We start from the raw sequence: 27436 nt of genomic DNA, 5'->3' as shown, positions 1-27436 counted from the left end.
AAATCCTCGGTCTGACCTATAACGCGTTATATTCACTCGTAATCGAGGCACGAGAGGCGCGAGTTTCGTATTCGTTCCTTTGGTTAACTAAATCGAGCGCAGATACGGAACAGGGGAAAAAATTTCAAAAACCAGCACTTCGAACTTTGCTCCTAGCGACTGTTATCTGTTTTTTTTTTTTTTTAATCGAAACCGTTAAGGATGGCAAATTTCAAACCGACGAGAAAGTGTGATCCACCTTTGCGTCGTAAACCCTTCTCGTCTTAAAGGGAAATTAAAAATTATTCAAATTGTGCAAAAATTTGAAATTTAGTCAACTAAGTAATATTTCGAAACCGTATGGAATACAAATCTTGAATGTATATCCGAGAAGGATTATAAATTACAAGATCGAAAAGTCTACATCCTAAGAAACCGCGAGAAGAAACAAATCTAGAATTATTCGTCGTTTTAAAATCGGAAGAGGAAGAATATTTTTGTGTTGATTTCTCATACGAAAAAAAGGGACAGATATGAACGATAACGACCGAATTTAAAATTATATATTCTTTCAAAATAGCACATCAGAGGTAAAGAATATTAAACGTGTGAACCTCTCACCGTGAAATATTCATAAAAAAAAAAGAGTTATGACAAACTTATACGAATATTTTTAATTTCGTCAAAAATTCTTCCTCCACTCGATCCTTCCAATTCTCCTTCGGGGCACAAACGCGATACAATGTTTCTATATCGGTAAAAAAATCTTCCCCCGTTCAAATTTTCCAATTCTCCCCATCCACTTTCCATCCAGGTTCCATAAACGCGCACTGTTCGTCGCCAATCTCGTCGAAATAACGTTCTGGTTCGTAGTAATACGAAACTCGTTGCTGCTGGTCACCGATCGAGTGTTTTCCTTATTTATGAAGTCCGTGAACGCGAGCGTTCCGTTAGTTTTGGAATTAAAAGTAGAAATTCAATATCGTAGTCGGAGCGGTCCGTCTTCGATATTCCCGGGCAAAGTGAAAAAGCGGTAATGTATTCGGGTGGGCCGTGTCATCGAGAAAAGTCAGCCAGGAACGAGATTTCATGAGGGGTCGGTATCGGCATCCGTGCCGCCGCCGCCGCCGCCGCCGCCGCCGCCGTGAGACGACGACGACGACGACGACTACGACGAGCAGCTGGCAGCTTCTGAAATCGTTCTACGTACATACGTGTGTACATATAGTTGGTGAGAATTAGAACGACAGGAGAGGCGACGGTTGACGGGAGGTGGTAAGGTAAGGTGGGTTAGGCGGCTAGCCGTGTGCAGAGTGGGGAGAGGAACGATACGGGAGGAACGGAGGTGCAAGGGGGTTGGTTACGTCGGGAGGTAGGAGGAAGGGGTGTTAGTGCAAAGGGGGTGGGGGCTCGGGGTGGTATCGAGGTCAGCGCGTTTTTCGCCTGCGCGACGATTTGCGCGGCACGGCCCTGCACAAGGTGGGTCGAGAGGACGGTGGGCGGTGGCGTCCTCAGTGCGCCGGCCGGGTTTCAAACATCGAACCCACGATTGGGCTTCCAGCTTGGTACCAGGAACGCCCAGGATCCGCCAAAACCCACGGGACGGTGTGTACGTGGGCGGTCGGCGCTACGCCTCTCTCCGGTTGCCCTCTTCTACCTCTTCTTCCGTTTACTCTTTTCTTCCGTTCGTTTTTTTCATCCCCCCACTTGGCGTTGCCAAGGGACGACCAGAGAGCACGGTGTATATATATATACAACAGGGGTTCCACCACCGACCTCGAGCGTTACGGTACGCGTTCGAATGTTTCCTTTCGGTACCTTTTAATCCTCGAGCTGGCTCGCCGGGTACCCGCGCTTCCCAGAGATACCAGCTGCCGCCGCAAGGACACGTGTTTCGATATTTCAACGAACGAGTTGTACTCGTATCTCCGGATTCGCGAATTCTTTCGGGACGATACTTACCCTGTTGTGGCACGCGTTAGGGATTCGTTGAAACTCCCGAATCGAAACACTGATCTCGAGAATCGTTCTAGAATCGTCATGTGATTCTCTCCTCTGAGTATCGAAGATTTATTGCTTCGAAATGGAGGGGAGTAGCTCACGTGCACGTGTTTCGATATTTTATGGAAAAACTAGTCTCGAATTTTGCTTCGAATTTTTGTTTACTTTTGCGACGAGGATATTTGCGACCCAAAGGTGGATTTCAGTTCTTCAAAATATTTGTATTCGCCTCTTTGGAATTCATGAATTTTTCCACGATGATTCCACAGCGTTATGGTGCACGAATTTGCACAAATATGAAAACGAATCTCGAGAATCGTTCTACAAACGTCGTTTGCTCCTGTGAGCGAGCATTGAAGCTTTAAAAGGCTTCGAGTTGAAATTCTAAAAGATCCTAGCTAATGACCTCTCGAAAAGGGATCTGGTAGCAACTGACTGCGCGTGTCTCGATACTTTGCGCGACAAGCACCAGTACTCGCCTCTCTGGAATTTGCAAAAATATAAAAACGAATCTCGAGAATCGTTCTGCAAACGTCATTTGCTCCTGTGAGCAAGCATCGAAGCTTTAAAAGACTTCGAGTTGAAATTCCAAAACTTCCTCACTAGTGACTACTCGAAAAGAGATCTGGTAGCAGCTGACTGCGCGTGTTTCGATACTTTGCGCGACTAGCACCAGTACTCGCCTCTCTGTAATTCTTCCACGACGATACCTTCCCGCCAAGATGTACGAATTCGCAGAAACGACACTCGCAGAAATATCATCCGCTCCCGTGAGCGAGTATCGAAGCATCGCGAGGCTTCGAGCCGAAATCCCAACGGTTCCTCTCTGATCATCGAACCCGAAAAGGGATCCGCCGACTGGCCCCATAGGGGGCAACCTCGTAAAAACCGGTCCGCCCCAATCACTTACGGCTGCTCGTCCGTACAACTCGGATCCCCCTCTCGCCTCGGACGACGAAACGTACGAGCAGATTTACTCCTCGCGCGTATTTAGCTCCCGCCCGTAAAACCGAATGGTTCGAACTTTGTCCGATAAAAGGAGTGTTTCGTCCGGGAATCTCTCCACCGGCGTGTCCGGAGATATCTTCGATTTCGTGTCTTCGTTCATCGTCGGTCTTCCACGGATCGAATCCAAGAGTTTACGCCTATGACGAGGACACTCCTGATTACGCGGAATCCATCTCCGTTGTTCTCCATCCGCGAAAGCATCGTCTGGAACACACGGATCGAGTTCACGTCCGTGTTTTTAATTTTTCCACGACCTGGAATTCGATCCACCGATGGTTTCGTCGCTAACCTCTCGGCCCTTCGGTGTATTAATAATCACGAGAACTCGATCGGGGCAAGTTTCCATCGAGCGACGGGAGCGCCCGTTCTCCGTTTCTCGAGTCGTTCTCCGATTACCCGCGCAACGAGCCAGCGAAACTACCCGCGTTCGTCGGGCTTCCGCTCTTTTCTTGGAATCCCTTGTAACCGGGCTGGGATGATTTTCGTCTCGAGACTCTCGAAGCATAAGGTACGAGTTAAAGACGCGCGGGATGACGAGTCTCGGATGTTATTCGCGACGGTGGAGGTAAACACGCGATATCAATCGACGTTTCCGTTCGACGGGCGGGGTCATCAGGGGGGTGATCGAAGAAGACGCGGGAAAACAGGGAGGGGGGCAAGGTGGAAGCGGTAAAAGGTCGTCTCTCGACGGACGCAAAAGCCGTTAATGCCGAGAGAGAGCCGAGGTGGGTTCTCCCTTCGGTAAACCGAGTTACGCGACTCGGGGAACCCTTTGCTTCTTTCCGGATCTAATTAGGGGCCCTTTGGAGCGGTGTAATGCGCCTTTAATCCGGTCGAGGCATCGCCCATAGGCGCCCCCTACCTTCCCCTGAATCTCATGGCGGAGATCCTTCGGTCGGCAGCCACCTTCGTTGAATCGACGACCGATACACCACCGGTACTGGTTCACGATCCTTAGGGCGGAACCGGCGACGACTAATGATTCCCAACGGTGCGCGATATACCGGATTAATCGTCGTCAGCCTCGATAGTTTGGATCGCCTGATCACCGAGGCGGGAGCACTCCAGTAACTAAATGCCCGGGACAAATTATTCAGCCGGAGGGAAACAAAGTTATCGAATCGGATCAGCGTACCGGTTGCAGGAGCCAACGATTACGCGTACGAGATCCTCCAGTCGCGAGTTAACCAACGTCTGGAGTCCAGCTAACACTTTTCCAGCCGGAGATCGGCTTTCGGCGAGAACGACCAAACGCTGGTCGATGGGGATTCGGTACGACCGAAGAGGAATTTTTGGAATTTATTTTCGTTGCAAGGCGATGAAATGTCGAAGGTGACGAAATACACTTGTTGAAGGTGACAAAATACACTTGTAAAGGTGACGAAATATACTTGTAAAGGTGACGAAATATACTTGTAAAGGTGACAAAATGCACTTGTCGAAGGTGACAAAATACACTTGTTGTAAGTGACTAAATACACTCTGTTCAAAGGTGAGAAAATATACTTGTCGAAGATGACAAAATACACTTGTCGAAGATGACAAAATACACTTGTTGAACTCCAGTGGGAGAAACGACAGAAGAAGGTCCTTGCAACTGGTGGGGAGCCTAGAGTAGCACACTTGCTACGTCTTGCGTACACGTTATTGATAGTTAAGAAATGGCAAAAGGTGTAAATCAGTGCTGAAATGATCCAAGAGTAATTCGAATTACTCGAACAAAAGAGTAAACATCTTTCCAATTTCTAGACACTGGAGCAGTATCTGTTAAAAAATAATATTGGGTTGTTCGGAAAGTCATTTCTTTTTCCAAAATGGAGAATGTACAATTTAATAAAATGTTTGTACACTTTAAAAGAATCGTGTTTCATTTTCACCAAAAGAACGAAATGACTTTCCGAACAACCTAATACATTCACGATAGTACTTTGGATAACGGTTGAAACATTAAAATAAATCACCGTGAATTCGAAAAGTCGTTACTTTTCTTCCCGTTTCTAACCTGCACTGAAAATCATCTTTTACGCGAATCGTTTCCCCTCAATTTAACGCTGCGCTACCAATTTTAATGGCACCACCGGATCATTTTATCGACTTATTTGTTTGCGCGATTCCCAAACGGTTTGTTTTCGACGAACGTAGCGCACCCACTCGTACGAGCGGAGACACTACATTACTTATCAGTTCCAGAAAATACATTCTTACGATTTCAAAGTATCCTGGAATCGTTCATGGACCGTTGCAATAATGGAAGTCGAATCTGTTACAAAATATGAAACGAAAACTGAAACGAAAACTTAAACGAAAACTTAAACGAAAACTGAAATTTGATATTGCGGACTGTGCGATCGTAAGTTCCAAAATTGTTACAACCTTCAAAAATTTACGTACCTGGAATTCGATTATCATTACCCTTCGTTAACCTCTTTCGTGAGTGTACGTAAAGGCAAGAAACGTTCGAAAATATACAAACCCGAAATTCGATAATTGTTACTTTTCATTGTGGGCACCATTCCATCGATTATCGATCGCTGTTGCACGATCGTAAGTTCCAAAATTGTTACAACGTTCAAAAATTTACGTACCTGAAATTCGATTATCGTTACCCTCCGTTAAGCTCATTCGTAAGTGTACGTAAAGGCAAGAAACGTTTGAAACTTTACAAACGTGAGATTCGATAATTGTTACATTTCATCGTGGGTGCTGTTGCACGATCGTTTACGTCGATTATTCTAAAATCTGACGCGTCGTGTGCGTAAGATGCGAAGGTCGTTTGGTTTCTGCAGCCAGGCAGGAAATAGGAAAGATGCCTGGACTACCCCCTCGAGACACATAACAGGCTTAAAGGGGGAGTAACTCCGCATTTAACCCTCTCGTACGGTGAAGGAATGCGCACTACACGAGTTAAAAGACGACCGAGCTTGAGTGCCTTACCGTGTTGATGCCGTGGGGGATGCGGTCACCCCCTCGGACCTTTCGTTCGACGACAATTAGCCCTCTACCGTGGAAATACTGCCACCCTTCGTTTCTGAAAACACCTCTGGTAATAATCGGTGTTTCGATTTTAACCGAAGTTGGACGACGTTACTCGTCGCGGTGAAATATCGTATATCTCGGATATACGATATTTCGTATATTCGTCGAACGCGTTCCTACGAACGAGAAAGGAATTTTTTTTGCGCAACTTACGAACGAAGATTCAAAGCGTGGTGTAATCGTCGATAAAAATGTTCCTTCGCTCGAACAAACAACGACCCTCCGACGCGGTACGATCAATTGATTCGTAGTTCGAAAAACACGCGAGAGCACCGGTTTTTTTACCCCGTTTCTGAAATACACGCTGCCCGTGCAGCGAATAAAAAAAGATACATGAAACTGGGGGAAGAACGCAATGGTCACCGTGGTGTGCGTAAATCGTAACACGTAAAATATTTATAGCACAGGAGGGGTCGGTACAATGGAACAAGTACAGCCGTACGAAACACACGGTGCTGGCGCTACGGTATTTTATCTTGGACTTTTTCGAAAATACTATTTTATGGACGACCATGAACGAGCGCCGGACCCCCTTATTGAAAAGTGGCCCGAAACTAAATCCTAAGAGGACGCGAATGATGGATAACATTTCGTACGGGACACCGACCGACTTTCCGATAACATCTGTCACGAATAAAGTTAGATCACGGGGTCTATCGCGCGAAGACACGAGCGTACGAGAGAGAGGACGATTCGCGATATTACGAAAAATAGTTGCAGTCTCCGCGAACGCGATATTTATTAATCGGTTGCATATTAATGATTCGATCGATCGGTTGAAACGAAACAGGAACGTTTAGCACAGGGACTTATTATTTTACCTACCTTTACTTTCGATCTAGAAAGTAGACTGAAAGTAGACAAGGACTACTTTCAATATTATTCCCGGTTACTCGATCTTAACATCCTGTTCAAAATACTACTCTAGTTTCTCGTAATTTTCATCGTTTCAAGATTACGATATTCAAAAGTTAACAGTTAATTTTGAACATTGATTCGTCCGCGAATGCGTCGCGTTTAAAAATTACCCGATCGCGATCGAGGTGTCTCGTAGAATCGGGAAAGTATCATTTCAAAATACCGATCCTCGATGAAAATTTTCCCGCGCGAGGAACAGTCTGAGCGCGCGCGCCTCGGCTCTACGTAGATAGAAATTTTTTAAACGATTCAGACGCGGGTTAACTTTATTCCGAAGTTAACGCGGCCAATTCGAAGATCGTTTACGTTCCACGAAAAGTAAATTAGCGACTACATAAATTCGTTCCCGGCGAGTTAGCATTCGAATCGCGCGGAAGTTCACGGGACGGGTGTGGGAGAACGCGAGACGAGGGAAACTCGAGAGATCGAGGACGACGGTCGAGGATCGTAGTGGTACGGGGGAGGAGGGGTGGAGGGGAGGGGATGATGGGAGGGGTGGGGAGGAGGGCCCGGTGGCATTGGGACTGGCGAAACCAAGTCCGCGTCTATGGAGGAGGAGCGGGGCGAAGACGAGGGAAGAAAATATTCAGAATTTAGCACGCTTATTTCACGGTCGCGGACGGCACGCGGACGAAAGTGTTTCGAACAAAGTTTTAACCGTGTCTAATGGCGAAACTTGGCAAACTCGCCTTGGAGTTCGACTGTCAGTAACCTCGGCTACGGCCGCCGAGGGGTAGGGAGGGGGCGTGGAAAGTGTCGTAAAAAATATTTTAACGGGGGCGAAAGCTCGAGAGAAAGTTCTCCCGGTCCGCCCCGACCGACTATCCGTCTTTTGTATTTATTCGCCGCCACGATCCGTTTCTTTTCCTTTTTTCCTTTTTTCCCTTTTTTTTTCCCGCGCCTCGACTCGCACCTTTCCCGCCCTTGACCTATCCCGCGACTCCGTGCCCGACCTTGCCGAGAATCGACCTTGAATATCGCTTGACGAAGAGCTACCCCCACCACGGACCGGGCTCGATACCAAAGTTTCGAGACTTCCGTGCCCGTGGAAATGAAGAGTCTCGTTGTACTCCGCCCCCTCTCCGCCCCCTCTCTGCCCCCCACCGTGCCGAAGACTCGACCAAGTTTGCATACTCGCTCGAATCGCAGGTGTGATCGCGTCATTAGGAAGTTTGCTCCTGTGAAATCCGGCAGACACTCGTCGAGGAACGTTTTCGATTTTGATTTCTTATCGGAAGAATAAAGGGACGGTGTGTTATTAATCGTTACGCGGATAGCGGAAGATTAAAAGACGTGAAATTTGTTCAAGTACATGACTTTCTCGAGATACACGGGAGAGAGTAAAGTGTGAGAATTTTAACATGGAAGAATATTAATTTCGCGTGGAATTTATTACCGAGCTTACGAGTGCGTTCGTTGTTCGATAATTTGTGGTGGATTTAATTCTTTGGGGTCCAGTCTTTGCTCGGTGATTACTATTTGTTAGAGTATCGACGTTGGAATTTTTACGCAAATTTTTAACGATGTATTTTTGTTCCACGAACATGGTTCGATGTTGAATGGTATATACAGCTGTGGGAAAGTTCCTCGGGAACAAAGTTGTCCGTTGAAAAACGTCCACGCCCTTGAAAGCTGCGATCTCGTGCTTTTGGTTAGTTAATAAATAGGCTACACTTTCGGGGAATTGTTCGAATGATTCGAAAACGACCGGGCAACACGCGCGAGATTTAATCTTGAAATTCGTTGCAATTTGAAATTAAAACCTCTAACATTGAAATATCGTATACAGAGGAACGTACAGGACGATATATACGTTGCAAAAAGTGTGCACGGTAGATTATAAAAAATTAACAATCGTGAAAAAATTCTCTCAAATTCTTTCCCTCGTACGCAACTGTCCAAAAATTAAAAGATACTGGTAGCTACGATTAGACCTGGTAACCGTTACTATTTCAAAATTATACTTGAGGATGATGCAAGACGGTTGAATGGAACGTTAAGAAGGTGTAAGGAATGAATTATGAACAAATTCTCTCAAATTCCTCCCCTTATATGCAATACAAGTACCCAAAAATTAAAAGATACAGGTAGCTACGATTAGACTTGGTAACTGTTAAAATTTCAAAATTATACTCGACGACGATGCAAATCGGTCAAATGGAACGTTCAGAAGGTGCAAGGAATGAATCGTAAAAAATTCTCTCAAATTCCTTCTCACATATGCAACTATCTAAAAATTAAAAGATACAAATAGATCTGATCTGGTAACCGTTAAAATTATACTCGACGACGATATAAATCGATCAAATGGAACGTTAAGTACGGCGCAAGGAATGAATCTCAAATTCCTCCTCAGATATACACAACACAAGTATCAAAAAATTAAAAGATACAAGTAGCTACAATTAGTCCTGGTAACCGTTTCTATTTCAAAATTATACTCGAGGACGATGGAAATCGTTGGAATAAAACGCTAGGAGAATAGCTCGTTGCTGGAGCTTCTGGAGCAGAAAGAGAGTCCGCCGACAGCAACGTCGTGGTCGTGGAAAGGATTGCATGCACCTTCGGTGGTTCCTCGCAGGGCTCGGGCATATCCCCGGGAGATGGAGGTACAACGGTACCGTTGAACTTGTTGTTTAGCCTGGTTCCGCGTCGCTGCTGGGTAGAGGAGAAAGACGAAAGACGAAGAAGGGTAGAGTCCGCGGTGTAAGCGAAAAAGAGGGAGAGAGAGAGAGGGATGGAGGACGCAATGGTAGCGGTAGCGGCGGTGGTAGCAACGGTTAGTGCCCGGCCAAGTAAGTTTCGCGTTATAGTCAATGGAATAAAATGGTTCTGTCGGGTGGTGGGAGCCAAGTTGTGCTCATGGTGCCCGGGACCACCGTTGCCCCGGGCGTTTCGAGCTAGTCTGCGGAGCTCCTAGGAACAACGGGGATATGAAGAGAAGAGGCGAGAGGGTGGACCGCGTCCTAGAAACACAAGCGGCACCAGGAGAACCGACATCCCAAGGCCTTGCCTCCCGTTACGAATGAGTTGGCAATTAACTCGCTTCTGTCCGCTTCGTTCCCCCCGTCTTCGTGCGCCTCTCTTTCCGCCTTGGTCATTTCGTCCGGCCCCCTCGAATTTTCTCCGTACGTTGGACCGTCCTTCGATTCGTAATTCCCTCCTCGTTTACTGGGAGAATTAGAGGGGGTTTTCCCGGGTTGCATTCACCGTCTCGGAATGGAAGAACGCGTTATCGTACTCGGTGCAGCCAGAGTCGCGAGAAATCAACTTGGATCGTTGTCCAGGGGGTACAAGAATGTATATGGTAATTGGCACGATGGTTGACACTCGCGTGGAGTTTATATTCGAAAGGTTCGATTCGAATCGATTCGCAAGATTGTGCAATTATTGGGGAAATATTTAGGGCAATGATTCAAGGATTTCGAGAAAACGTTATCGGATTGAGAAATTAACTTGGTGTTCGATTTGAATCAATTTGCAAGAAATATTCATAGCACGATCTAATATGTGTAGCATGAAATATCCTACGGGCGAAGGTTAAACGATTTCGGGAGGATACCGCTATAATGGATATGACTTCTTGTTAGCTGCGTTTAGAATACCCGAAGCCTTCTTCTAAACAAGGAATCAACTCATAATTTCTTGGAACAAAATATCGACCTACAGTGATCGGTATCTTCCAAGATCATTTCTTTGAATACTTTCAACCGTTCCCAAACCTTCACCCAATAACCTCACTCGCAACCATCCACATCACATTGCTCCAAAATACTTCCAAACGTTCGAATCTCCGAGCAAACGATTCGACGCTTAAATCTTACAATATCAATATCCATATCGAAGTATACCTACCCATAAACCACGTATAGAAACACTGGTCTCGAACTCGGTGGTCTTTGCCGGTATGTCGAGCAAACACGACACTCCACGTACGATGTCTGGCAATGAAGTGTATACAGAACGATATCCGTAGGAGGCAGGTATCTCGCGCATATCGGTCACGTACGTGTTGTATCTCAGGCGGGGTGCAAGGTCTCCACGCTGGCCATACATCAGTGACGAGCGGACAGGATACCGTACGTTTCCCGCGGCCTTCCTCTTTCCATCGTTCGGCTTCCTTTTACTCTCGTGGCGGTGGCCAGAGCCCGGCCTGTCCGTACCATTGCCGCCTGTCCGTAGGTAGCACCGTTGGTTGGACGAGAGAGGGGTGGTTTCCGAGCGGAGAAACGAGAGGGTGGTAGCTGGAAGTGTCGCTAACTATTTTACGTAACTTCGCCGACAGTTTGGCCCGCGTTGACCACGTACGTTCGGCTCCACGATCCCACGGGAGTGGCCGCGAGGGGACGAAAGGGGCTGCGGAGTCAGAGAGAGCGAGAGAGAGAGAGAGGCGGGCAGAGACGCGGTCACCGATGGTCGACACAAGGGTAGTTTCGGTACGGTGTCCCAAGATATGCATACGTGACGGACACGCGGACTGGAAACGTGACCGAGGCTCTCGAAATATCCTCGTCTCCTTACATCGGACGTATCTCGCTCACGGAAAATTCCCTCGCGGCGATACCGAAGGGTAAGAAATGCCTCGATTTAAATTGTAAAATTTATCGCTACCGCTCCGGTGGCGAGTAGCAGACACCGGTTCAGAACGGGGGAAACTCGTGCATACTGTGGATTGATATTCGGTAGATACGAATCGCGAGTATTGTCCGATAGTGAAGATACATTTGTGAGGAGGAAAAAAATAGAAGGGAAAAATTGGGTATTGAGGTTTTTAGGGTGAGAGTGTGGGAGTAGTTGCGAGTATTGTACTCGTGAGTATTATAGTGAAGATACATTTGTAAGGAGAAAAAAAGAGAAGGGAAAAATTGGGTATTGAGATGTTTAGGGTGAGAGTATGAGAGTAGTTGCGAGTATTATATTCGTGAGTATTATAGTGAAGATGTATTTGCAAGGAGAAAAAAAGAGAAGGGAAAAATTCGGCATTGAAATGTTTAGGGTGAGAGTATGGGAGTAGTTGCGAGTATTATACTCGTGAGTATTATAGTGAAGATACATTTGCAAGGAGAAAAAAAATAGAAGGAAAACATTGTGCATTGAGATCTTTAGGGTGAGAGTATGGGAGTAGTTGCGAGTATTATAGTGAAGATACATTTGCAAGGAAAAAAAAGAGAAGGGAAAAATTGGGCATTGAGATATTTAGGGTGAGAGTATGGGAGTAGTTGCGAGTATTATAGTGAAGATACATTTGCAAGGAAAAAAAAGAGAAGGGAAAAATTGGGCATTGAGATATTTAGGGTGAGAGTATGGGAGTAGTTGCGAGTGTTATAGTGAAGATAAATTTGTAAGAAAATTAAAACAAACATTTGGAGAAAAAAAGAGAAGAAAAAATTGTGCACTGAGATGTTTAGGGTGAGAGTATGAGAGTAGTTGCGAGTAGATGGGATCGAAGTCGATGAGTCTCGAACTAGAAAAATTCACATCCAAAATGGTTTCCTCGATTTTAAAGACGAGCAATTTTAGACATTGCTCGAACGATTTCGAAGGAGATGGAAAACAAAATCGATTTTTTGTAAAAGGATTTCGTTGTTCGTTATTGAAACTGGAAACGTGTTTAGATCGTCATGGTTTTTTTCGATTTCGAAGGCGACCAGTTGTAGGTGTTATACGAACGATTTTGAAGGAGATGGAAAGTAAAATCGATACGAATTTTTGTAAAAGGATTTCGTTGTTCGTTATCGAAAATTGAACGAGTGGATTTTTACGCGAGACCACTGGCGCATCGAAGTGACAGCGTTGGGTCGGAAGTGCGACGACCGTTTGATAACCCGCAGGATTTCCGGTTCTTGAAGAGATACGAGGCTCGTCCTAATTACCGCCCGTCCTTCAGAGAAATCGTGAGGAAACTTTTGAAGTACCGGCAAGAGGCCGTTAAAAAGTGATACGAAGGAAACGAGAAACGATAGTGGATTCGTTGAATTTTTCATTACTGTAAGGCAACGTTGAAGAACACGGAACGTAATCGTTTAAGAATATTTTCTTTTTTCAGCATTAAATTCATTAAGGAGAAAAAAAGAAAAAAAGGAAACTCGTTTATACTGAGATAAATTCTGTGAAAACAATATTCAAATTTACCCACGTTTTAGCAGTTATTTATTTTATTCGTTGCTGGAAGAATCGATCTACAAATTGTAAGAATTTCTAGCTCGTTGATTCTATACAGAAAGCTTTGCCGGGGGAGTGACGGATTTTTCGAAAAATTCCTCCGTCTTCGATAAGAAGTATCAGAGATATCGATGGACAATATCGATGATTAACAGATAATGCTTCTTGGGGAACAATCGAGGACTGTCGTGAGAAGCTACGATTTCGGTCACGACGCCGTGGTAATTCGACGCTAATAAAAATCGTTGTGCCGATGTATAGCAGCCATAACGAAACGTTAATGACCATCGATTACAACCTTGTAATTACCGCGATAAATTGCGAGTCGACCGGTACAATGCATTCCTCTCGACGTCATTACGATTTTCCTATCATCCCCTTCGTGGTGGTTCTCGTGGGACGGTGAACTCGTGTCCGAGAACTCGAATGTCTGTTTCAGAACGTGTCTACGATTTGATTTCGATCACTGGGAAATTATTTATTATCGTACTTTGAGAAATTATTCCTCCTCGTATCGTAAACGGTACTTTTCAGCAGTTTAAGAAGTATTTATCAACAAGAATATCCGATAATCGTAAAAATAATTTCACTGTGCTTAGCTAATCGCTCAGGATTAGAAAATTCCGTTTAGTTTATTCACGAGACACAAAATCGTTAAATAAATTACTCCATTAACTATCACTTCCCGAAATTTCAACTCCGAATTGTTTTTGCATCCAATCCCTCGTAATACTTACGAACAATCGATTCAAAATCGTAAAATTTCTGCTGGAATTACAAAACTTCGTTTACTTTATTTACGTGACGTAAAATTTCCAAACAAATTTCTAAATAAATTCTAAAAAGAAACTACTCCGTTAGCATTCACTTGCCGAAATTTCAACTCCAAATTGTTTCTGCATCCAATCCATCGATTATAATACTTACGAACATTCAATTCAAAATCGTAAAATTATTGCTGGAATTACAAAACTCCGTTTACTTTATTTACGTGACGTAAAATTTTCAAACAAATTTCTAAATAAATTCTAAAAAGAAACTACTCCGTTAGCATTCACTTGCCGAAATTTCAACTCCAAATTGTTTCTGCATCCAATCCCTCGATTATAATACTTACGAACATTCAATTCAAAATCGTAAAATTTCTGCTGGAATTACAAAACTCCGTTTACTTTATTTACGTGACATAAAGTTACTAAATAAATTTCTAAATTAATTCTAAAAAGAAACTACTCCGTTAGTTTTCACTTACTGAAATTTCAATCGAATTGTTATTACATCCAATCCCTCGCTTGTAATACTTACGAACAATCGATTAAAAATCGTAAAATTATTGCTGGAATTACAAAACTCCGTTTACTTTATTTACGTGACGTAAAATTTCCAAACAAATTTCTAAATAAATTCTGAAAAGAAAACTACTCCGTTAGCATTCACTTGCCGAAATTTCAATCGAATTGTTTTTGCATCCAATCCCTCGATTGTAATACTTGGAAGCGACCCGTTTAAAGTCGCCGGGAAGATTACCGTGCCGTCCCGTTCGAAATTCCGATTTTAATAGAAGCCCGATTCTCGTTCGTCGAACACGAGATGGAGCGAGCGAGTAGAAAAGAAGAACGCGGAGGCGTCCGTTCCCGGAGCGGAGACAAAGGTGTCAGTTCTTTGGAGAATATCTCGGAAGCTGAAGCGTCAATCCTTTCGATCGGACAGCCTAGAAGTGGATTGTAGGGGGGATCGAACGGGGATGGGAGGGGGGTGGGCCTTTGTTTTTGTCTCTGCTCTTCGTTCTGTCCTCTTACATCCCTGTTTTCACCCCTCGGCTCGTACCCGACTCGTTCTCTCTTTCTCTCTCTCTCTTTCTTTCTCTCTCTTCCCTCCAATGGGGAACGGCAAAGACCGAGAGAGCCAGCGAGGAATCAATTATGAAACTTTTCAAATTTGTCAGTAATATTGAGATTTCTTTTATGCCCGGGAAGCTCATAATTGAAGTCTATCGGAGAACGAGGAGCACTTCGTACGCCGGGTGCTGGCCGAGGGATGATCTTTTTGTTTTTCGCTCGACCATTGTTTCCTATTGCCCGAGCCATCAGGATTTCTCGTTTTCTCTTCCCGTGCCGCGTTCCCCCCCTGTTACTGCCCCCTCAGTCTCGCACACGTTCGTTCCGCAACGACGGAACGAACGCGGAGAGGCGATTCTTGCCCGCGCCTCGTAAACAGCTTCCGTTCAATTTTCCCCGATTACGACCTCCGTGGATAACGAACGTAATCGCGCCAATTGGAAGTGAACCGCCATCTTTAAAAGCAGCCGTTTCGTAAAATCTTATCGGTTGGTCGCCAAGCTCCCCGAACGGGCTCGGCGAATAAACTCGGATCCCGAATGGTCGTCGAATGCGGGACACGTGTTCTTTCAGCTACCCTTTTCTAGGGGGTTAGTTTGTAATTTCTTTGTCGTACAAACCGTTTCTATGGGTACTCTGATTTATCGTGGCTCGGTCGATTTAGAATTCGAAGCGGAGAAGTTGTATTTTGTTGTTTGGACGCGATACGTCGACCAAGAGGAGAATTGTACATTCGTTAGGAAGCGAAAAGTGTAATTTTTGGTAATATTGGTGAATTTTGGAAACAGTAGATGGAGGTCTTTGAAATTGAAAATCTGAAGCGGAAAGTTGTATTTTGTTATCTGGACGCAATACGTCGACCGAGAGGAGAAATTGTACGTTCGTTAGTACGCGAAAAGTGTAATTTTTGGTAATATTGGTGAATTTTGGAAACAGTTGATGGAGGTCTTTGAAATTGAAAATCTGAAGCGGAAAATCGTATTTTGTTTTCTGGACGTGATAGATCGACGAAGAGGTAGATTGTACGCGTAAGATATTTTTTGATGATACTGTTGTTTTTTGGAAAAACTAGGACGAGGTCTCTGAAATTGAGAATCTGCAGCAGGGAAGTTATATTTTGTTATCTTGATGCGATACATCGACGAAGGGGGAGAATTGTACATGTTTTCGTTAGTGTATGAAAACTGTACGTAGGGTAATTTTTGATAATATTCTTGATTTTCGGAAAGAAGTAGGACGAGGTCTCTGAAATTTAGAATTTACAGCAGAAAAGTTATATTTTGTTATCTTGATGCGATACATCGACGAGGGGGAAAATTGTACGCGTTCCCTGGCACGTGAAAAGTGTTCGAGTGTGCATAGGGTAATTTTTGGTAAAGCTATTGATTTTCAGGAAAAGTAGGACGAGGTCTTTGAAATACAGAATTCGAAGCAGAAGTTACATTTTGTCACCGTAGTGCGATACGTCGACGATGAGGTGTATTTGAATTTTGAAGGGATCTTTTGTGCCATCGGAAGATCGTAACTTCGAAATTTACAGGAGTCCGGTCGAGAAACAAGGAAACAAATTTATCAAGAATGATAAAAATAATATTTAGGAGAAATCAGTCCATCGTGGCCCAGTTTGTCGTCGACGACTCAATGGATCTTTCAGCTGTGAAGTAACTCCGGCTGAAAAGTTGGGCGTATTTGCAATTCACGATTTGTGTAAAACGATTGTCACGGAATACGAAATTAACTGCAACATTTAAATTTCGATCAACTTATATATTTCACCAGCTGCCGTTTGCGCGTGGATCGATACGATTCGATATTTTTAACGATCGATTTAACAACGTTCGTCGATTATTCGTTTACCTATCAGAATATAGAAGACGTTTAAAATCGTGTAGCACGGTTTTGTTCGAATTAACCAAAAAGGTCTCGTTCGACCGTGTTCAAGTTTTTTAATTAAAATTACGACACTGTTTTTAACAACGTCGTTTTATTTCAATTATTCGTTCGGGGTAGGTAAAGGGGATTTTTAGCGATAAAAAAGAGTGACGCAATACGTAAATATTTTGCGTGGAACAGTTATAATCGTAACACGCGCGGATAAAATTAATTAGGAGTACACGAGACGATAAAAAAATGATAACGCGGGAAACGATGCCAGCGAATGAAATTTTACATTTAAAAAGGTACTCGTTTTCGTAATTTTCAGCTAGGGCCAGGACCGCATATAATGCGAAACATCGAATTAACCGTAATTCGAGTTGCGGTCAAAATTTGTATCTTGATAGTTTGCATCATATGCGAAGGGACAAGCATAGTTCCACCCTTTGCGACGAAACACACTTAATTGGCCATTTGTTCGCATCAATGGCTCGTGGTAACCATATTACAAGTGATATCGGTCGCTCGTCGTTGCTGAAATTTTCATTAAATTAAAATTGATATAAAATTTTCATTGCCCTCGTAATTTCGTCAGACGCAAACATAGAGAGAAAGACACGTTCGTTGATTAATTGAACGATCATAGATTAGATTTAAAATAAACTCGAGAGTATCTGAACGTTGCACGATTGTCAGAGCTTTTTCAATATTAAGTCGTTCGTCGTGTTCGAGTTTGATCTGATTAAAACTACAATTTTTCAATACAGACGTAACTTTATAATGCTCAAATGAGATTCTCGACTGTGTATAAAAGTTATACACTCGACAAAAAAAAATACACAGATTTCTTTTAATAAATATGCAAATAGAATTATCAGGATGGAGGACGATGATTAAAATTTCTAAAATTTGTAAAAGACGATAATTAAAATTTGGTTCAATTTCAAATTTCCTTTTTTTATTTTAAAAGGAACTTAAATTCTCGATGAAGAATTGATATTTCGTTATCATGGCGCGGTAATTTTTCATCGATACGAAATTAAAATTAAAATTTTGATTGACTAGATGGGAGATAATTTTGTCAGACTGCATAAAAAAGTTTAACGTCGCACAATCGAGGTGAATTAATGTATCGGGGAGATGAATATCTATCGCGGTAAACGTTTCTGCTCGCATTAAGATCTTTTTTTCTTCGTCGTTTCGTCACGGTATTACGGCGAATGTAATAAATCTTCCTCCGTGTAAAACTATGGTGTAACAATTTGTTATACTCATTCCTTTAAGCTCTCGGATTACTCTGAAATGAAAAAGATATCTTTTTTACTTATTTCGAATGAATTTTATTAACGAGAGCAGGGAAATCGAGCTTTATACATCGTTCAAAAATTTGTCTTCGACAATTGATCGTATTTTTCGAGAATGAAAACCGACCTACGTCTTATTAAAAATTTAAATCTATCACTGTGTACGGAATAACCGAAATATTGTCAATTTGCATTGTTTTAGAATTTTATCGAAATTGAAACATTCTTGATAATTTGTGTACGCCATAAACTCGCTCGTCTTGACAATTATTCGATATACGATGAAAATATGAATTTTCCAATGGGCGTAGAAAGTACGATAGACGTTTTTATATTTTCTTTCTTTGGTAGTAACGGTAGTATCGTTCTAGAAAAAGGTTGTTAAAATCGTGTCATTTTCCATCTAATCGTAAGTACTATCTGTCGTTACGTGCATCGAAAAGCTCCGATTAAAGCACCGTCGAATTTCCTAATTCCTGGGAAGAAACGAAATTTTACTCCCGGTATACGGAACAAGCTTGAAAGTTTCCAGAGACATAGTTTCAGCGCCACTGCTACGCTCGCTACGGAAACAGTCGAAGTTTATAAATTAAAGTGTGTCTTGTTCATGGTAACTCGGAAAATATTTACTTCGAAAATGTCGTAACTTAGGTTTGTTTCCAACATTTTCTCAAGGGTAAGATACTTGTTCCAGAGATCAGTCACCTCTTTTTCTCCAGTAACGAACACTTGCCATTGTTCAGGAAGATACAATCACCGTAACTCGCAAACTTTCTTTCTGCTTTCGTTAAATTTGACAAATCGTTTGCAGTTACATTTTCGGTACTCCATTAGTATTAAATACTCATAGAACACTATTTTCCGATACAATTCCGATGGAGTAATCGTCTAAATCTTCGAATGCATCTGGCTCTAGAACTGCACCATATTTATTTGACATCCATCGTTGCATTTCTACAATTAATTTTCCTCAATTTCAATCTACTCCTCACTCGACATCTACCTATTACAACGAATAAAATAATTTGTCTCAATTCTGCTTGCATCTTTCCAAAAACTCGCATTCAGGAGTTACTAATCACGAAGATAAAATTACTAATATAAAACATCTAAAAGATTCTTCCCAGATCATATTTACCCGATACTCCTCACATTCGATAACCATCGTAAAAAAAAAAGAAACCTTCGAAATATTTCTCTCACCACTTAAAAAAAAAAAAAGAAACACCCACACAAAGATCCTGTTCCGTTGGCGACGGATCTCTATTACCTTCGTTATATTATACTCGATCTTCGCGACGCGACGTTTCAATTATTGCCCCGCCGTGGGAATAATCACGTAGCACGAAAAATATCATTAAACGCGGGCCGCGAAAAACGATAAAAAGAAAGGATTTTCGAGTACGCGCGCGCGTACTCGTTGGATCGCTTTTATGTTCTCGAAACTTTTGTTTCGCGGTGCACGCTTCACGCTCCGATAGACATGTCCTCTGCCGTTTTCTACCTGTTCGTTCTGAAAGTTGTTTTGAATGATACTCTCCGCGCTTCCCAAGCATTCAGTGTGTCGAGGCGATGGAATATTTCAAGGGAGGCTGGCCCGACGGCGGCGAGTAAAAAGGTACACCGGGCCGCGCGGAGGGCACCACGCGCGGCTGGATTATTCAAGGAAACAATAATAAAAGTTGCATTAATTAAGAGGGTAGTCGCGTAACGGGGATTGCTCGTTAGACGGGAACTTGCCGGTTCACTGGATCGTTGCCACGCGTTAATCTGGTATTTTTCTATCGACTGTTACGAAGTCGGATGGGGGGGTGGTTCAGTGGACCAGGTTAAATGAACAACTGAAGTTTCCGCGCGCCACGGAAACGGAGTTCCGCGGCGTTCGCCCGATGATTGCGCTACGTTGAGTTTCATTTTCTCGTTTTCGCGTTTACAGCGCCGTTTCACCGCGAGCGTATCCCGGCTACTTTGCCAATCCGGGTTTTTATCAACGGGAAGAATACACGATCCTTGGGTAAACATTTTTAGAACCGGTCCCTGCCACGCGCGGGGAGCCAAGAGCGATTTTTCTGACTTTACAAGTCGCTTTGCACATTTTAAACGGTCCCTTTCCGCAACTTTCAAATTACATTGAAAAAACATTGATCTACCTGTACCGAGTGGATTCTAACAGGGAAATGAATTTAAATTGACGAAGGTGAGAAACACGTAACCAATGCCTTAGTGACGTCTGTGTATATAAAAAACGATTAACTTAGAATTTTGCAACCGAATGCGTTCGAAAGATGAGAGGAACAATCTTCTTTGGACACACTGTATATTTCACTGCTGCATCGGTTCTACGTAAAATTCAATAGAAATGTATTATTCAACGATAGGAAGGTTTATGAAATAATGTGAGAAAAATATGTCGTAGAAATGCAACAGTGAGAAACATCTATCACGGTGCATCGTACGCATCGTATGCATCGTATGCGTTCGAAAGTTAAGAGGACCATCTTTCTTGGAACAACCTGTATATGTATATTTTATTGCTGCATCGGTTCTATGTAAAATTCAATAAAGACGTATTATTCAACGATAGGCAGGTCTACGAAATAATATGATAAAAATATGTCGTAGAAATGCAACAGTGAGAACATCCATCACGGTGCATCGTATGCATCGTATGCATCGCATGCATCGTATGCATCGCATGCATCGTATGCGTTCGAAAGTTAAGAGGACCATCCTTCTTGGAACACCTTGTATATGTATAATATATTTCATTACTGCGTTAGTTCTACGCAAAATTCAATAAAAACGTATTATTCAAGGATAGACATGATATGACAAAAATATGTCGTAGAAATGCAACAGGGAGAACATCCATCACGGTGCATCGTATGCATCGCATGCATCGCATGCATCGTATGCGTTCGAAAGTTAAGAGGACCATCCTTCTTGGAACACCCTGTATATGTATATTTCGCTACTGCAGCATTAGATTTGACGGAAAATTCGATAGAGACGTATTACTCGAAGAGAGGCAGCCCCACCGTGACGATCCTTTACCCTAACCGAAGTCACTTTGGAGAACCGAGAGACCGCCTTTATATTTCAGGCCCCCGGTAGGTAGCTCGTTGTCATTACACCTTCGAAACAATATTATCCTATTCCTCAGCCCTTCGTGCGCCCGTCATGGCCCGCCTCGATTATCTCATTAATTTTCATTACGCATGATGCGCATCGTGGCGCATCCCGCGCTGATTACGTCTGCGGCACACGTCTGCCTCGTCGGTATTTGCTCATCCATGATTATATCTGGTAATTAAGAACCGTCGGTGAAAAGCCAACGGTATTATTCGCATTCGTTCAAGTAATTGATCGATAGGTTCTCGAAGTTACCACCGGCTCGTTCGACGATGACTGAACGACTGATACTTGAGACGAAATGGCGTATAGTCGGTTCCACGCAACGTTCGGAGCACGGAGGAGAGTTCGTTTAAAAAAACAAAAATAGAGCTTTGGAAAATTTGACGATTGTTCGAAATTTTTCGCGGCCACTGTATATTTGTAACGCGTCTTGGCGAACAGAACGCGCAAGGGACGATCGTAACGATTGATCGCGAGACTGAACTTTGTGTAAAAAAAAAAAATAAAATGCAAGTGTTGCGTGTCAAGACAGATAAGAACGTAACAGTTTCGAATGCAAAGATTGTAGTTAACGGAATTATCCAGCTGGAATTAGGTACTGATGATTATCTATATTTTTTCTGTTCTCTCGAGTAATCAAATATCGTTACAAGGAATATGTACGTTAACTTTTTTCGATAATTATTTCGGAGGTAAAGTTGAACCGAAGGAGTCGTTTATAAACGACACTGCTCGAAGTATTTATTTTGTGTACTGGTTCGTTGAAGCTTCACTCGATTTCTGTCGATACGAAACCTCGCGTGTACGATTAAAAAACATTGTTGCAACGATTTTCAAGAAAGTTAAGAGAACAATCAGCGAGATAATGAAAAGAGGAAAGAAAGAGGCCGACGAATGGCAAGATAGGTTTAATTGCTAGAGCTAAATAATTCACTGTCAATCTTTCCACCCTTTTCTCAGCAGATTGCAAAGCGATGGAAACAGCCGCGCGTGGCGTCATGCCGCCTTTTAATTATTCTACACCGAACGGCAAATAATATAATTCATTTCACTGTTTAAACCGCCACAGAGGGGCGTCGAATTACCGATTTTCTTCGCCACTGTTCGCGACGTGGAATAACTCGCATTATTTTTTCTCCAGAACACTTTTCAGCACGAATTTCATACGCAATATATCGATGGACAAACTATACTGTTCTTTTTTTTTCATCGCGAGTATAATATTCTAGATGCACAGGATGCGCGTAAAAAAAAAGGACGGAGTGAAAATCGAAGAACTCCATTGGTGTATGTAAGACTCTTTGACGAATCACTATTCTAAACTTCCTTTAAATGACCTTTAAACGACCTTTGTAAGAATTAATAATTAACGAGGGGACTATTTAACCTTCGTGAAATCAAAAATAGATCAATATACTCTTTCCCTGTACGTGCACCTCTGCTAAACTTAGTGTTGAATTAATTTATGAAATTGTAAAGCGCAAAAATGATGCATCAAATTGTTGGAGAATTCAGTTATCCTAGCTTCTTGAATATATTTTGGAAATGTCCTTTGTTCTTCTCGATGTTATTCCAGTTTTTCTCATTGAATATAAAGTTGTACATCTGTTGAAAATTTTCGAATAACGTTCTGTGTATTATAGAAAAAACTTACAGATCTTCCTTATCTGTTACTGTTCTCACAAGTTATCAGTTAGACATTCCACTAACAAAACACACAACTATACTTGTGTAACACAACTATATCATCTATACACTACAATCTCCATATACTGTTACGTATAATTAATTATCTCCACTTATATCTATCTACTCAAATGACTAACAATCATAATTTCCTGCAATGATCATAAAATACCCTCTACCCAACCAAACCATACGAGTATACTTGCATCGATGCAAGTCTCTCCAGAGTATCATCTATACGCTGCAATCTCTAAATACTATTACAGATCATTACCTCTCTCCATCCATGTTTCTCATTTTTCGTGGCTTAGACGAGAGAAAAGAACGTAAAAATTGATAACAGTAAAATTCTCGTGAATGTTCGAGCGAGATACTGGTCGAGAAACAACCCTCGCTAATCACACCATACGAGTATACTTGCATCGATGCAAGTCGACCTACCTCTCCAGAGTATCATCTCCATGCTACAATCTCTAAGTACTGTTACAAATTATTACCTATCTCCATCCATGTTTCTCATTTTTCGTGGCTTAGACGAGAGAAAAGAACGTAAAAATTGATAACAGTAAAATTCTCGTGAATGTTCGAGCGGGACACTGGTCGAGAAACAACCTTCGCGGTCTGACGTGGTATTAACGTTCGGAAAGTTCGTAACAAAAGCGTAGCCGACGGCGGTGACCACAACCGCGACACCATAGGAGGGACTTAGCCGAAGACCATCGTTGGTCCATTCTGCGGGATAGCGTGGAGAAATCGAGAAGCGAGGTAACGGGGAACGTGGTATCCAAAAAGGAAAGAGGATACCTGTATCGTACCCTCCGCGGCCTAACCCATAGAAATTCGTACCGCAATTACGTGCTGCGGCCGCGTTCACGCGGATCCTGGCTAATCCTGTGAATGCGACAACCGAACCGTGACAGGACGACTCCGGCTGTTCAGCCAGGACGACAATGGACGAATCGCGCACCGGGACAAAGATCTCGGGCGCCAATTAATGTCCAACGACGATTGTGTCCTTTCGCCGGCTAACGTCAATGATCTACCGTTCGTCGTTAAGTGCAGACGTAACTCGGTGTAACGAACGCTCTGTCTACCGTTAATTAAAAACGACGGTAATTATCGCGGAAAGACGCGCAATCGTCAACGATCTCGTCCGGCTAGGTCGTGACACGTGGACGTTGTATCGCGAGGTACGTGTTTCGCGAAATTGTCATTTTTCTTACTATTGTTGAGATTTCTTCACGAGAGATTGCGAAGTGTTTCGTGTAATTGTAATTTTCCTAAGGATCGTTGGAATTTTGGAATTTTTTTACGAGAGACGAGGTGTTTTGCGAAATTGTAATTTTGCTTACTATTGTTGAAATTTCTTGATGAGAGATTGCAAGGTGTTTTGTAAAATTGTAATCTTCCTAAGGATGGTTGGAATTTTTGAATTTTTTTACGAGAGCCGAGGTGTTTCGCGAAATTGTAATTTTGCTTACTATTGTTGAGTTTTCTTGACGAGATTGCGAGGTGTTTGGTGTAATTGTAATCTTCCTAAGGATCGTTGGAATTTTGGAATTTTTTTACGAGAGACGAGGTGTTTCACGAAATTGTAATTTTTCTTCCTATTCTTGGAATTTCTTGACGAGGGATTATGGTGATTGATAGAGCATATTCGTTCCCGCAGATAGTAACTGAACTCTTGTTTATTCTAAAATGTATCAAACTGATAGATTCGCTCGAAATATAAGGTTACATTCTAATTCGTATTCATCGAACTTCGACCAAGTTCAAGTTTCCTCCCACCATCTTACAGTACCCCCTTACTGATCCAACAACTTCGAAGATAACACAGAAGACTGAAACGTTCCACTTAAAAATCTCCAATCATCGCGAACCAAAGACAAAACGCATCTTTCACTTTCGGTGTCTCTACGAACTCGAAAACGTTTCTTAAAAAAATCAGTAGAGAATGTTTGGAAAAATGTCGAGGATACAGTTTCGTTAGCGGAAAAAGAGCAAAGCGTGTATCGCGAGGGAAGAAATCGATACGCGAGATTCGAAGAAAACAGTGTCGTTCGGAGTCCTGTATAGACGGTGCAGGCCGATTCACCGCAAAATCTGAAAGCCGTCTTTCTTCAGAGGGAAGCGACAAGGTGTTCGCCTCGCCCCCAAGGTGGAAGCCTCGCGCGGCTTTCTCACGGATTTACATCACGTTCTGCTGTTGTAATATTACGACCATTCATAGCTGGAGCACTTGGTTGCGGTATAGTGGCTGTCGACTGGCGTAGGAGCAGCACGAGTAGCAGCGACAATGGGCTGGCTGGTTCAGCGCGTAAGGTGAATTTGAGCGGTGGGACTAGACATCTAATTAACAGCCGACCGACAATGGAAGAACCATTCGTCGTGTCGCGTGAATCCTATCTGCCGGTGGTTCTTGTGTGCGTCTAACTTCCGTACGTATATACGCGTGCAAACGTATTGCAACGAAAGAAGGAAGAACATCGATGGAAGACCTCTCGGAGAGGCTCTATTGTCTTATTCGTTGCCTCTCGTTGTTCCTACCCCTCCGATCTTACGTTTTTCTCTTTGTTCGTTGAATCTTTGTCCACGAAGAGAAACACTTTGGGAGTATTTGAATCGGTGACTTTATTTCTTGCAAGAGATCGACGTGTCTTTCAATATCTCGTGGTATTGAATATAAGTAGTTCAAGGTAGACTTGAAAAATTGCAAGCTAAGAGTTTGAACGGAACGAAACGAGATTGTTTTAAATACTTTGGAAATTGTATTCGAACGTACGAGAATGTTACTTGGGTTTTGGATAAAATATAGTAAGATTGATTTAGGTTTAAAAGGAATTCTCGGGTGTTAGATAAGACATAATAAAATTGATTTTTGAAAAATAATTTGCATCTATTCGAACGTAGAAATTTACTAATTCCTTTTGCACGTTATTCGTGCAGTAGTTTGCCATAAATGGTTTAGAAATTTCCAGACGGTACGATCGTTTAACGAACTCTTTAAAGAATAATTTACAGTCCCGTGTAAATTGCAAGGAATACGGAACTATAAAGTTGTTCTTCGTTAACGGTGGAATTTGTCTTCGCTCAAATGCAGCCAAGCACGTTCCCGGTTGGCGTTTCAATATAATTTTGAAACTTTAATGGATTTTCACACGATTTGCCCGCGACACCTGACCGGAACGAATTCTCTAATTTGCCATTACGTTGCCCGACAACTAATTTCCAACCAATTCAACTAGTCTAAATATTATTCCGGTTATCGCTGATCGGTGACCCACCGTGGAAAAATAACCGCGACAAATTGAAACACGGGTGCAGTTAGCAACGGTGGGGTCTACGTACTCCAAAATTCCGATGAATTCTCGCAGCGAGAAAATTTTCAATTTATTCCTCGTCGAGACGTATCCGTGACCGAAAGAGAGGAAAAAAAAAAAATTAAAAAAAATAATCACGGTAAACCTGAACGTTTTCGGAGCGATCTTCGTCGCTCGTTGAGCGTTTTTGACGACGTACGAGCGAAGTTGTAATCCGACACTTCGATGGTTCTGGCAGTGCCGGTCCACCGTCTAATCGCCCACACGCGCTATTACATATCCAAAGTTGTAACTAGTTTGTCGTTTGTATGCGAGCGTCGAGTATTACGGTCGCTGGTGTGACCGTGCGTGCGTGTTTACGTGTGGCCGTACGTGTGGGAAGAGGGAAGGCCGTGGAACAATCCCTGTCGACGACGTGCCAGACGGTAAACAGCTAAGCAGTCGCAACGAGCTTTGTGTGTACGTCTACGAGAGGTATTAAAAGTTCGCCTCGAAAACGTCGATGGTGAGTGAAAAGCAAGGGCCAGCGATCTCTCGATACGTCATCTGCGCGTTTCGAAATTCATCGGTGCACCAACCCCACGGAGATGGTAAATTCACAACGAATGGGACAATTCGTTGAATTATGGACGTTTACGTTATTGGTCGGGGTGATCGCGTACAGTACCACTGACGAAACACTGCTATCGAAACGGAGCGAGACGAAGGTGTAGCGAGTGACCGATGGGAACGCATTGGCGTAGACACACGTCCCTGGAATATGAACGAAAAAGTGTAGGCAAGAATGTAAACGCGTAAGAAACGAGAGAAGTAATTGGTAATTATATTTTATCGTAATCAGGTACACTGTTACACCTTATACCTGGTGTACAGATAAAATTACATCCGTTACATCTCCCATTGTGTCCGTACTGCCTTCCTCTGCACCCTGCACACGAAATTTACTTTATTTCTCCCGTCCACGTTGATCTCGAACCATATCGAGAAAATCTTCGTAAAGAATTCGAAACGTCGAAGTTGCACGACCGATCGTCGCGAATGGAATTTGATGCCAGACGTTGGAACGCAATTTAAACACGTCGATCGTCTAATCTCCCCGTAAAAGGGATTGCCAGAAAACGGTTCGCCGACAATTAGAATCACTAAGCAGAACCGTGACGAGAACGGACAGCCA

The sequence above is a fragment of the Ptiloglossa arizonensis genome, chromosome 9 (assembly GCF_051014685.1).
Source record: "Ptiloglossa arizonensis isolate GNS036 chromosome 9, iyPtiAriz1_principal, whole genome shotgun sequence".
NCBI classification, from domain to species: domain Eukaryota; kingdom Metazoa; phylum Arthropoda; class Insecta; order Hymenoptera; family Colletidae; genus Ptiloglossa; species Ptiloglossa arizonensis.
This window is presented reverse-complemented; position numbering follows the sequence as displayed.